Source organism: Hyla sarda, unplaced genomic scaffold (assembly GCF_029499605.1).
Source record: "Hyla sarda isolate aHylSar1 unplaced genomic scaffold, aHylSar1.hap1 scaffold_1330, whole genome shotgun sequence".
In the NCBI taxonomy this organism is placed as follows: Eukaryota; Metazoa; Chordata; class Amphibia; order Anura; family Hylidae; genus Hyla; species Hyla sarda.
In genome coordinates this window covers 88,129-99,461 of record NW_026607956.1, presented here as the reverse complement: position 1 = coordinate 99,461, position 11,333 = coordinate 88,129, and the positions used below count along the sequence as shown (strand labels likewise).

The 11,333-nt window shown below is 44.9% G+C and overlaps 4 non-coding genes and 1 pseudogene across 4 annotated transcripts; all 5 read right to left on the bottom strand.

Annotated features, from left to right (window-relative positions):
* Window positions 1-37: 37 nt before the first annotated feature.
* LOC130305750 (U2 spliceosomal RNA) lies at window positions 38-228 on the bottom strand. Its single transcript, XR_008855194.1, has one exon. It is a non-coding gene; the product is annotated as a U2 spliceosomal RNA (small nuclear RNA).
* A 2,089-nt stretch (window positions 229-2,317) lies between these two features.
* Window positions 2,318-2,508, bottom strand: LOC130305748 (U2 spliceosomal RNA). The gene has a single exon (XR_008855192.1). It is a non-coding gene; the product is annotated as a U2 spliceosomal RNA (small nuclear RNA).
* A 2,097-nt stretch (window positions 2,509-4,605) lies between these two features.
* LOC130305747 (U2 spliceosomal RNA) lies at window positions 4,606-4,796 on the bottom strand. The gene has a single exon (XR_008855191.1). It is a non-coding gene; the product is annotated as a U2 spliceosomal RNA (small nuclear RNA).
* A 2,092-nt stretch (window positions 4,797-6,888) lies between these two features.
* LOC130305746 (U2 spliceosomal RNA) lies at window positions 6,889-7,079 on the bottom strand. The gene has a single exon (XR_008855190.1). It is a non-coding gene; the product is annotated as a U2 spliceosomal RNA (small nuclear RNA).
* Window positions 7,080-9,165: 2,086 nt separating this feature from the next.
* LOC130305756 (U2 spliceosomal RNA) lies at window positions 9,166-9,373 on the bottom strand (annotated as a pseudogene).
* Between the last annotated feature and the right edge of the window lie 1,960 nt (window positions 9,374-11,333).

The window sequence follows — 11,333 nt, the reverse complement described above, 5'->3', positions numbered from 1 at the left end:
AATGAAAGTAGGAATCTTTCTTTTTAACCCTGTAAGGGGGTGGTGCACTGTACCCGAAGATACTGCCATATCGGGTCAATGCATAGGGCGACGGAAGCAAGCTTCGAAATCGGCCCCCGTTCTCAAAAATCCATTTAATATATGGTCCCCAGATAGGGGACGTATCAGATATTAAACTGATAAGAACAGATACTACACTTGATCTTAGCCAAAAGGCCGAGAAGCGATAACCGTGAAAGGGGCGGGCCCAACAAGGTCCCCTTCATGGGCACTATCACTGCTTGCTGTCAGGGAGGCTGCCAGACAATTTTCCATGCACACTCTGGGCTGGGGGGCAGTCAACCACCAGTACACACAGCAGAACCTAAACCCATACCATTATTGCTAAGCAGCAAGACAGGGGCCCATTGCACTCCCACGGGGCCTTTTTAAATGCAATCCATAACCCGGATTTGCCAGGAACCCTTCTTACTCCTCCTACTTGCATGTGACACTGGGCTTAGGATCTGCATAGGAAACACACACACAAGCACACACCTACCTTTGTTGCCTGCAGATGCCTCCTTGGCTGTCCCCAAACGGTATCAAACCAACACCCACGGGAAGCTGTAAGCATAGAGGACATGCCTGCACCCCATTGGACTTACCTGTGTGGGTTAAATCCGGGTTATTTGACAACCTATGGCGGTGATGGTTCTGCTCAGGCAGAGCAGTGCTGATGCTCCTCATAAAGCTGTCGCTGCTGTGAAGGTTCTAGGTGACATCACAAATCCCTATGGTTACATACACAACAAAGCTGGGTTGTTGTTGTTTACACTCTGCAAGGCCTGTGGAAGTCAGTGACATCATAGCACTGTAGTTCTGAGGGTTCTAGATGGATGCAACAATCTCCTGTTGCTTCTATGAAGGCCATAATAGACGACATCACCAAACAGCTCCATAGTCACATACACAGCAAAGGAGAGATGTTGTTTACACCTAGTGATGTCAGTGGTATTGAGTGACATCACAGCACAGTGCTAAGGCTCCTGGGCCTGGACACAGCAGCGGCTGCAATATCTCAACGGAGAATACGTTTATATATATGTGTGTGTGTGCGCGTATATATATATATATATATATATATATATATATATATATATATATATTTCTCCGCCGAAATCACTTTTAAACCCATTTCCACCTTTTTTTCCCTTCTCTTCCTCTTACTTTTTTTTCACGTTTTTTTACGTTTTTCTCCTTTTCGCCTCTTTTCTGGGCGTATTATTCTTCTTTTTCTTCTTTTTTTTCGTCTAATGCATACCCCATCAGTGCAGCAATGCTTATTCAATACCGCCAGCAGATGGAGACACTGGGGGATAATTTTCTAAGGATTTATACTGATTTTTCCTGTCTGAATTTGTCGCACAGAAAGTTGCAGGCCAAATATGTGTGACATTTCTGCGACTTTAGCTTCTAGAGCATTTTTACAACATTATACATAGGTGCTGAATACATAAAAAGCGACTGTTCAGCGACAGACAAGTCGCATCGGCTGAAAGTAGGCCAGAATGTCAGTCCATGTTGGAGCAGGTTTAGATACAGTCTAAAGTATAGATCTCAAAGTCTGTGCACAGAATTTAGCAAGGGCCTCGCACCTTCTGATGCATCAGGTAGGTGCACAATAGCATAGCCTAACCCTCTGTACTTTGGTCTATATTGATGCGGGACATAGACAGCCAGCTGATGACCAATCCATTAGTGCAATGGATGGCTGGAAGCATTTGTCTTTGCCTTTGCAATACCACAGAAGCAATGCATGGTCAATGTACAGCAATGACACACCTGTGTGAACAGCCAGGAGACCCCCCCCCCCCCCCCATGTTATGTTACATAGTTACATAGTTAGTACGGTCGAAAAAAGACATATGTCCATCAAGTTCAACCAGGGAATTAAGGGGTAGGGGTGTGGCGCGATATTGGGGAAGGGATGAGATTTTATATTTCTTCATAAGCATTAATCTTATTTTGTCAATTAGGAACATTCAGCACCCACCCGCTATCAAGGCAGCTGCCTATCATGTCATGCCCTACCTGCACAGGTGTGCTGGCTACTCAAATGATCCAATTAAGGAGGCCATTTAGTCAGCAGCAGCAGAAGTCCTGTGCCTGGACGCTCCAACAGCGGCCAGACACAAGCAGAAGCAGCAGAAGCAGCAGCAGCAGCACCACCTTTTGTTTTTTGGCTGCAGCAGCAAGGCCCACAGGGCTGGCTAGCTGGCTAGCCAGCAAGCAGGTAGCAATGAAAGTAGGAATCTTTCTTTTTAACCCTGTAAGGGGGTGGTGCACTGTACCCGAAGATACTGCCATATCGGGTCAATGCATAGGGCGACGGAAGCAAGCTTCGAAATCGGCCCCCGTTCTCAAAAATCCATTTAATATATGGTCCCCAGATAGGGGACGTATCAGATATTAAACTGATAAGAACAGATACTACACTTGATCTTAGCCAAAAGGCCGAGAAGCGATAACCGTGAAAGGGGTGGGCCCAACAAGGTCCCCTTCATGGGCACTATCACTGCTTGCTGTCAGGGAGGCTGCCAGACAATTTTCCATGCACACTCTGGGCTGGGGGGCAGTCAACCACCAGTACACACAGCAGAACCTAAACCCATACCATTATTGCTAAGCAGCAAGACAGGGGCCCATTGCACTCCCACGGGGCCTTTTTAAATGCAATCCATAACCCGGATTTGCCAGGAACCCTTCTTACTCCTCCTACTTGCATGTGACACTGGGCTTAGGATCTGCATAGGAAACACACACACAAGCACACACCTACCTTTGTTGCCTGCAGATGCCTCCTTGGCTGTCCCCAAACGGTATCAAACCAACACCCACGGGAAGCTGTAAGCATAGAGGACATGCCTGCACCCCATTGGACTTACCTGTGTGGGTTAAATCCGGGTTATTTGACAACCTATGGCGGTGATGGTTCTGCTCAGGCAGAGCAGTGCTGATGCTCCTCATAAAGCTGTCGCTGCTGTGAAGGTTCTAGGTGACATCACAAATCCCTATGGTTACATACACAACAAAGCTGGGTTGTTGTTGTTTACACTCTGCAAGGCCTGTGGAAGTCAGTGACATCATAGCACTGTAGTTCTGAGGGTTCTAGATGGATGCAACAATCTCCTGTTGCTTCTATGAAGGCCATAATAGACGACATCACCAAACAGCTCCATAGTCACATACACAGCAAAGGAGAGATGTTGTTTACACCTAGTGATGTCAGTGGTATTGAGTGACATCACAGCACAGTGCTAAGGCTCCTGGGCCTGGACACAGCAGCGGCTGCAATATCTCAACGGAGAATACGTTTATATATATGTGTGTGTGTGCGCGTATATATATATATATATATATATATATATATATATATATATATATATATATATTTCTCCGCCGAAATCACTTTTAAACCCATTTCCACCTTTTTTTCCCTTCTCTTCCTCTTACTTTTTTTTCACGTTTTTTTACGTTTTTCTCCTTTTCGCCTCTTTTCTGGGCGTATTATTCTTCTTTTTCTTCTTTTTTTTCGTCTAATGCATACCCCATCAGTGCAGCAATGCTTATTCAATACCGCCAGCAGATGGAGACACTGGGGGATAATTTTCTAAGGATTTATACTGATTTTTCCTGTCTGAATTTGTCGCACAGAAAGTTGCAGGCCAAATATGTGTGACATTTCTGCGACTTTAGCTTCTAGAGCATTTTTACAACATTATACATAGGTGCTGAATACATAAAAAGCGACTGTTCAGCGACAGACAAGTCGCATCGGCTGAAAGTAGGCCAGAATGTCAGTCCATGTTGGAGCAGGTTTAGATACAGTCTAAAGTATAGATCTCAAAGTCTGTGCACAGAATTTAGCAAGGGCCTCGCACCTTCTGATGCATCAGGTAGGTGCACAATAGCATAGCCTAACCCTCTGTACTTTGGTCTATATTGATGCGGGACATAGACAGCCAGCTGATGACCAATCCATTAGTGCAATGGATGGCTGGAAGCATTTGTCTTTGCCTTTGCAATACCACAGAAGCAATGCATGGTCAATGTACAGCAATGACACACCTGTGTGAACAGCCAGGAGACCCCCCCCCCCCCCCCCCATGTTATGTTACATAGTTACATAGTTAGTACGGTCGAAAAAAGACATATGTCCATCAAGTTCAACCAGGGAATTAAGGGGTAGGGGTGTGGCGCGATATTGGGGAAGGGATGAGATTTTATATTTCTTCATAAGCATTAATCTTATTTTGTCAATTAGGAACATTCAGCACCCACCCGCTATCAAGGCAGCTGCCTATCATGTCATGCCCTACCTGCACAGGTGTGCTGGCTACTCAAATGATCCAATTAAGGAGGCCATTTAGTCAGCAGCAGCAGAAGTCCTGTGCCTGGACGCTCCAACAGCGGCCAGACACAAGCAGAAGCAGCAGAAGCAGCAGCAGCAGCACCACCTTTTGTTTTTTGGCTGCAGCAGCAAGGCCCACAGGGCTGGCTAGCTGGCTAGCCAGCAAGCAGGTAGCAATGAAAGTAGGAATCTTTCTTTTTAACCCTGTAAGGGGGTGGTGCACTGTACCCGAAGATACTGCCATATCGGGTCAATGCATAGGGCGACGGAAGCAAGCTTCGAAATCGGCCCCCGTTCTCAAAAATCCATTTAATATATGGTCCCCAGATAGGGGACGTATCAGATATTAAACTGATAAGAACAGATACTACACTTGATCTTAGCCAAAAGGCCGAGAAGCGATAACCGTGAAAGGGGCGGGCCCAACAAGGTCCCCTTCATGGGCACTATCACTGCTTGCTGTCAGGGAGGCTGCCAGACAATTTTCCATGCACACTCTGGGCTGGGGGGCAGTCAACCACCAGTACACACAGCAGAACCTAAACCCATACCATTATTGCTAAGCAGCAAGACAGGGGCCCATTGCACTCCCACGGGGCCTTTTTAAATGCAATCCATAACCCGGATTTGCCAGGAACCCTTCTTACTCCTCCTACTTGCATGTGACACTGGGCTTAGGATCTGCATAGGAAACACACACACAAGCACACACCTACCTTTGTTGCCTGCAGATGCCTCCTTGGCTGTCCCCAAACGGTATCAAACCAACACCCACGGGAAGCTGTAAGCATAGAGGACATGCCTGCACCCCATTGGACTTACCTGTGTGGGTTAAATCCGGGTTATTTGACAACCTATGGCGGTGATGGTTCTGCTCAGGCAGAGCAGTGCTGATGCTCCTCATAAAGCTGTCGCTGCTGTGAAGGTTCTAGGTGACATCACAAATCCCTATGGTTACATACACAACAAAGCTGGGTTGTTGTTGTTTACACTCTGCAAGGCCTGTGGAAGTCAGTGACATCATAGCACTGTAGTTCTGAGGGTTCTAGATGGATGCAACAATCTCCTGTTGCTTCTATGAAGGCCATAATAGACGACATCACCAAACAGCTCCATAGTCACATACACAGCAAAGGAGAGATGTTGTTTACACCTAGTGATGTCAGTGGTATTGAGTGACATCACAGCACAGTGCTAAGGCTCCTGGGCCTGGACACAGCAGCGGCTGCAATATCTCAACGGAGAATACGTTTATATATATGTGTGTGTGTGCGCGTATATATATATATATATATATATATATATATATATATATATATATTTCTCCGCCGAAATCACTTTTAAACCCATTTCCACCTTTTTTTCCCTTCTCTTCCTCTTACTTTTTTTTCACGTTTTTTTACGTTTTTCTCCTTTTCGCCTCTTTTCTGGGCGTATTATTCTTCTTTTTCTTCTTTTTTTTCGTCTAATGCATACCCCATCAGTGCAGCAATGCTTATTCAATACCGCCAGCAGATGGAGACACTGGGGGATAATTTTCTAAGGATTTATACTGATTTTTCCTGTCTGAATTTGTCGCACAGAAAGTTGCAGGCCAAATATGTGTGACATTTCTGCGACTTTAGCTTCTAGAGCATTTTTACAACATTATACATAGGTGCTGAATACATAAAAAGCGACTGTTCAGCGACAGACAAGTCGCATCGGCTGAAAGTAGGCCAGAATGTCAGTCCATGTTGGAGCAGGTTTAGATACAGTCTAAAGTATAGATCTCAAAGTCTGTGCACAGAATTTAGCAAGGGCCTCGCACCTTCTGATGCATCAGGTAGGTGCACAATAGCATAGCCTAACCCTCTGTACTTTGGTCTATATTGATGCGGGACATAGACAGCCAGCTGATGACCAATCCATTAGTGCAATGGATGGCTGGAAGCATTTGTCTTTGCCTTTGCAATACCACAGAAGCAATGCATGGTCAATGTACAGCAATGACACACCTGTGTGAACAGCCAGGAGACCCCCCCCCCCCCCCCCCCCCATGTTATGTTACATAGTTACATAGTTAGTACGGTCGAAAAAAGACATATGTCCATCAAGTTCAACCAGGGAATTAAGGGGTAGGGGTGTGGCGCGATATTGGGGAAGGGATGAGATTTTATATTTCTTCATAAGCATTAATCTTATTTTGTCAATTAGGAACATTCAGCACCCACCCGCTATCAAGGCAGCTGCCTATCATGTCATGCCCTACCTGCACAGGTGTGCTGGCTACTCAAATGATCCAATTAAGGAGGCCATTTAGTCAGCAGCAGCAGAAGTCCTGTGCCTGGACGCTCCAACAGCGGCCAGACACAAGCAGAAGCAGCAGAAGCAGCAGCAGCAGCACCACCTTTTGTTTTTTGGCTGCAGCAGCAAGGCCCACAGGGCTGGCTAGCTGGCTAGCCAGCAAGCAGGTAGCAATGAAAGTAGGAATCTTTCTTTTTAACCCTGTAAGGGGGTGGTGCACTGTACCCGAAGATACTGCCATATCGGGTCAATGCATAGGGCGACGGAAGCAAGCTTCGAAATCGGCCCCCGTTCTCAAAAATCCATTTAATATATGGTCCCCAGATAGGGGACGTATCAGATATTAAACTGATAAGAACAGATACTACACTTGATCTTAGCCAAAAGGCCGAGAAGCGATAACCGTGAAAGGGGCGGGCCCAACAAGGTCCCCTTCATGGGCACTATCACTGCTTGCTGTCAGGGAGGCTGCCAGACAATTTTCCATGCACACTCTGGGCTGGGGGGCAGTCAACCACCAGTACACACAGCAGAACCTAAACCCATACCATTATTGCTAAGCAGCAAGACAGGGGCCCATTGCACTCCCACGGGGCCTTTTTAAATGCAATCCATAACCCGGATTTGCCAGGAACCCTTCTTACTCCTCCTACTTGCATGTGACACTGGGCTTAGGATCTGCATAGGAAACACACACACAAGCACACACCTACCTTTGTTGCCTGCAGATGCCTCCTTGGCTGTCCCCAAACGGTATCAAACCAACACCCACGGGAAGCTGTAAGCATAGAGGACATGCTTGCACCCCATTGGACTTACCTGTGTGGGTTAAATCCGGGTTATTTGACAACCTATGGCGGTGATGGTTCTGCTCAGGCAGAGCAGTGCTGATGCTCCTCATAAAGCTGTCGCTGCTGTGAAGGTTCTAGGTGACATCACAAATCCCTATGGTTACATACACAACAAAGCTGGGTTGTTGTTGTTTACACTCTGCAAGGCCTGTGGAAGTCAGTGACATCATAGCACTGTAGTTCTGAGGGTTCTAGATGGATGCAACAATCTCCTGTTGCTTCTATGAAGGCCATAATAGACGACATCACCAAACAGCTCCATAGTCACATACACAGCAAAGGAGAGATGTTGTTTACACCTAGTGATGTCAGTGGTATTGAGTGACATCACAGCACAGTGCTAAGGCTCCTGGGCCTGGACACAGCAGCGGCTGCAATATCTCAACGGAGAATACGTTTATATATATGTGTGTGTGTGCGCGTATATATATATATATATATATATATATATATATATATATATTTCTCCGCCGAAATCACTTTTAAACCCATTTCCACCTTTTTTTCCCTTCTCTTCCTCTTACTTTTTTTTCACGTTTTTTTACGTTTTTCTCCTTTTCGCCTCTTTTCTGGGCGTATTATTCTTCTTTTTCTTCTTTTTTTTCGTCTAATGCATACCCCATCAGTGCAGCAATGCTTATTCAATACCGCCAGCAGATGGAGACACTGGGGGATAATTTTCTAAGGATTTATACTGATTTTTCCTGTCTGAATTTGTCGCACAGAAAGTTGCAGGCCAAATATGTGTGACATTTCTGCGACTTTAGCTTCTAGAGCATTTTTACAACATTATACATAGGTGCTGAATACATAAAAAGCGACTGTTCAGCGACAGACAAGTCGCATCGGCTGAAAGTAGGCCAGAATGTCAGTCCATGTTGGAGCAGGTTTAGATACAGTCTAAAGTATAGATCTCAAAGTCTGTGCACAGAATTTAGCAAGGGCCTCGCACCTTCTGATGCATCAGGTAGGTGCACAATAGCATAGCCTAACCCTCTGTACTTTGGTCTATATTGATGCGGGACATAGACAGCCAGCTGATGACCAATCCATTAGTGCAATGGATGGCTGGAAGCATTTGTCTTTGCCTTTGCAATACCACAGAAGCAATGCATGGTCAATGTACAGCAATGACACACCTGTGTGAACAGCCAGGAGACCCCCCCCCCCCCCCCCCCATGTTATGTTACATAGTTACATAGTTAGTACGGTCGAAAAAAGACATATGTCCATCAAGTTCAACCAGGGAATTAAGGGGTAGGGGTGTGGCGCGATATTGGGGAAGGGATGAGATTTTATATTTCTTCATAAGCATTAATCTTATTTTGTCAATTAGGAACATTCAGCACCCACCCGCTATCAAGGCAGCTGCCTATCATGTCATGCCCTACCTGCACAGGTGTGCTGGCTACTCAAATGATCCAATTAAGGAGGCCATTTAGTCAGCAGCAGCAGAAGTCCTGTGCCTGGACGCTCCAACAGCGGCCAGACACAAGCAGAAGCAGCAGAAGCAGCAGCAGCAGCACCACCTTTTGTTTTTTGGCTGCAGCAGCAAGGCCCACAGGGCTGGCTAGCTGGCTAGCCAGCAAGCAGGTAGCAATGAAAGTAGGAATCTTTCTTTTTAACCCTGTAAGGGGGTGGTGCACTGTACCCGAAGATACTGCCATATCGGGTCAATGCATAGGGCGACGGAAGCAAGCTTCGAAATCGGCCCCCGTTCTCAAAAATCCATTTAATATATGGTCCCCAGATAGGGGACGTATCAGATATTAAACTGATAAGAACAGATTTTTTTTTTTTTTTTTTTTTTTTTTAAAACCTTCAGGTTTGAATTAAAACTTAATCGTTCAGGTTTACTTCACGTTTGCCTCTCAGATTTACTGAACTTAGTCACAATTCATCAAACTCATCATTAGGTTACTTTATCAACATATAACAAAATACACCCAAAAACAAAGTACATAGCATAACAACACACCACCCTCAAACCCTCACCACGTGTCTCCATTTTAAAAACTTCCAAGTCCCCTCCGCATCATCCTCTCCAAATCTCTTCTTATCCCACAAATATACAGTATGCAATCTATCTAATATCATTCTCATACACTCTTCAACCGACACATCCTTCTTCTTAAATATATACAAATTCCTAACATCCCACAATACCTCCTTAATTATCGCTAACAACACATATAACATTCTCTCCTTCCTCCCACCTACCACCGCCAGACCAAACATAATCACTTCAAAAGACCACTTTCTTACCCCCATCAATTCTTTGGCCAACGGACCAATTCCCTTCCACACTTCTTGCGCTCTATCACAATTCCAAAACAAATGCATAATACTCTCATTCCCTCCACAACCCTCTCTCGGACATCTCTCACTCCTTCCAATCCCCCGACTCTTCTGTACCTCTCTTACTGGCAATGCACCATGCAAACTCTGCCATACAATCTCTCTCTGTCTATTAGTCATACCATCTGTCTGCAAACTCTTCCACACTTTACTCACATTCTGTCCTCTCACCATATTAATATTACACTGAACTTCCTTCTCCCTAATACACTTCACCATACTCTTCTTCTCCTTTAACACATCCTGTCTCACACCTATCAAACCAAACTTTCTCATGAACACCTCAACAAACCCATACCAACCAGGACTCACCAAAGCATACGGCTTTCTCAGATCTCTCTCCATCCACCCTAATCTGCATAACACACCCCCTCCTAGAAACCTCATCATACATGCAAATTTCCACTGCTCTCCCATACTTCTCCTCACAGCAAACAATAGATTAATCCCCAGATACACTTCAACATTAGGAAAATTCATTCCTCCATTCCTACACTCTTTCATCACATTCTCTCTTCTCACCTTCTCCACTTTCGACCCCCAGAAAAATACAAACAAAATCCTATTCAACTTTCTCAGTGTCATATAACCTGGTGGAAACACCAAAGCCACATACAACAGGATCGGCAATATCACACTCTTGATCACCACAATCTTACCAATCATTGACAACTCTCTCATACTCCAAAAATCCAACTTCCTCTTTATTCTAACACCAACCTCTTCCCAACTTTCTCTTCCATCCAGCCTCTCATCAAATTTAACTCCCAACACCTTAATCGCTCCGTCTACACATTTCACCCCTACATCCTCTACTTCATACATCCTTCCAAAAACCTTATACTCACTCTTATCCCAATTAACTCTAAAACCAGAAGCACCGCAAAAATACCCAGCCAACAACTTTGCTCTCTGCAAAGCTCCAACATACTCACAGATCACACAAACATCATCCATATATGCCAACACTTTCAAGTCTCTCCCACCACTCCCAGGAATCCTCACACCTCTCATACACTTATCCCTTCTCAACAACTCCAACAAAGGCTCTATCGCACATATAAAGACCAAGGGTGACAGGGGACACCCCTGTCTCACTCCAGAACACACATTCACTTTCTTACTAACCCAGCCATTAATTAATACTTTACTATACACTCCATCATACAATACTCTAATCATTTTAACAAAACCTTCCGGAAAACCCATTCTATCCAACACTTTAAATAAAAACTCATGTGACAACCTATCAAAAGCTTTCTCAAAATCCAAAGACAACACTCCAACACACTGATCTCTACCCAAGCAATCCCATAATACATCACGCAACAAACCCAAATTCTCACTTATCCTTCTTTTTGGCACACCACATACTTGTTCTTCTCCAATCACCTGATCAATCACATCCCTCATTCTATTCGCCAACACCTTTGCAAGAATTTTAT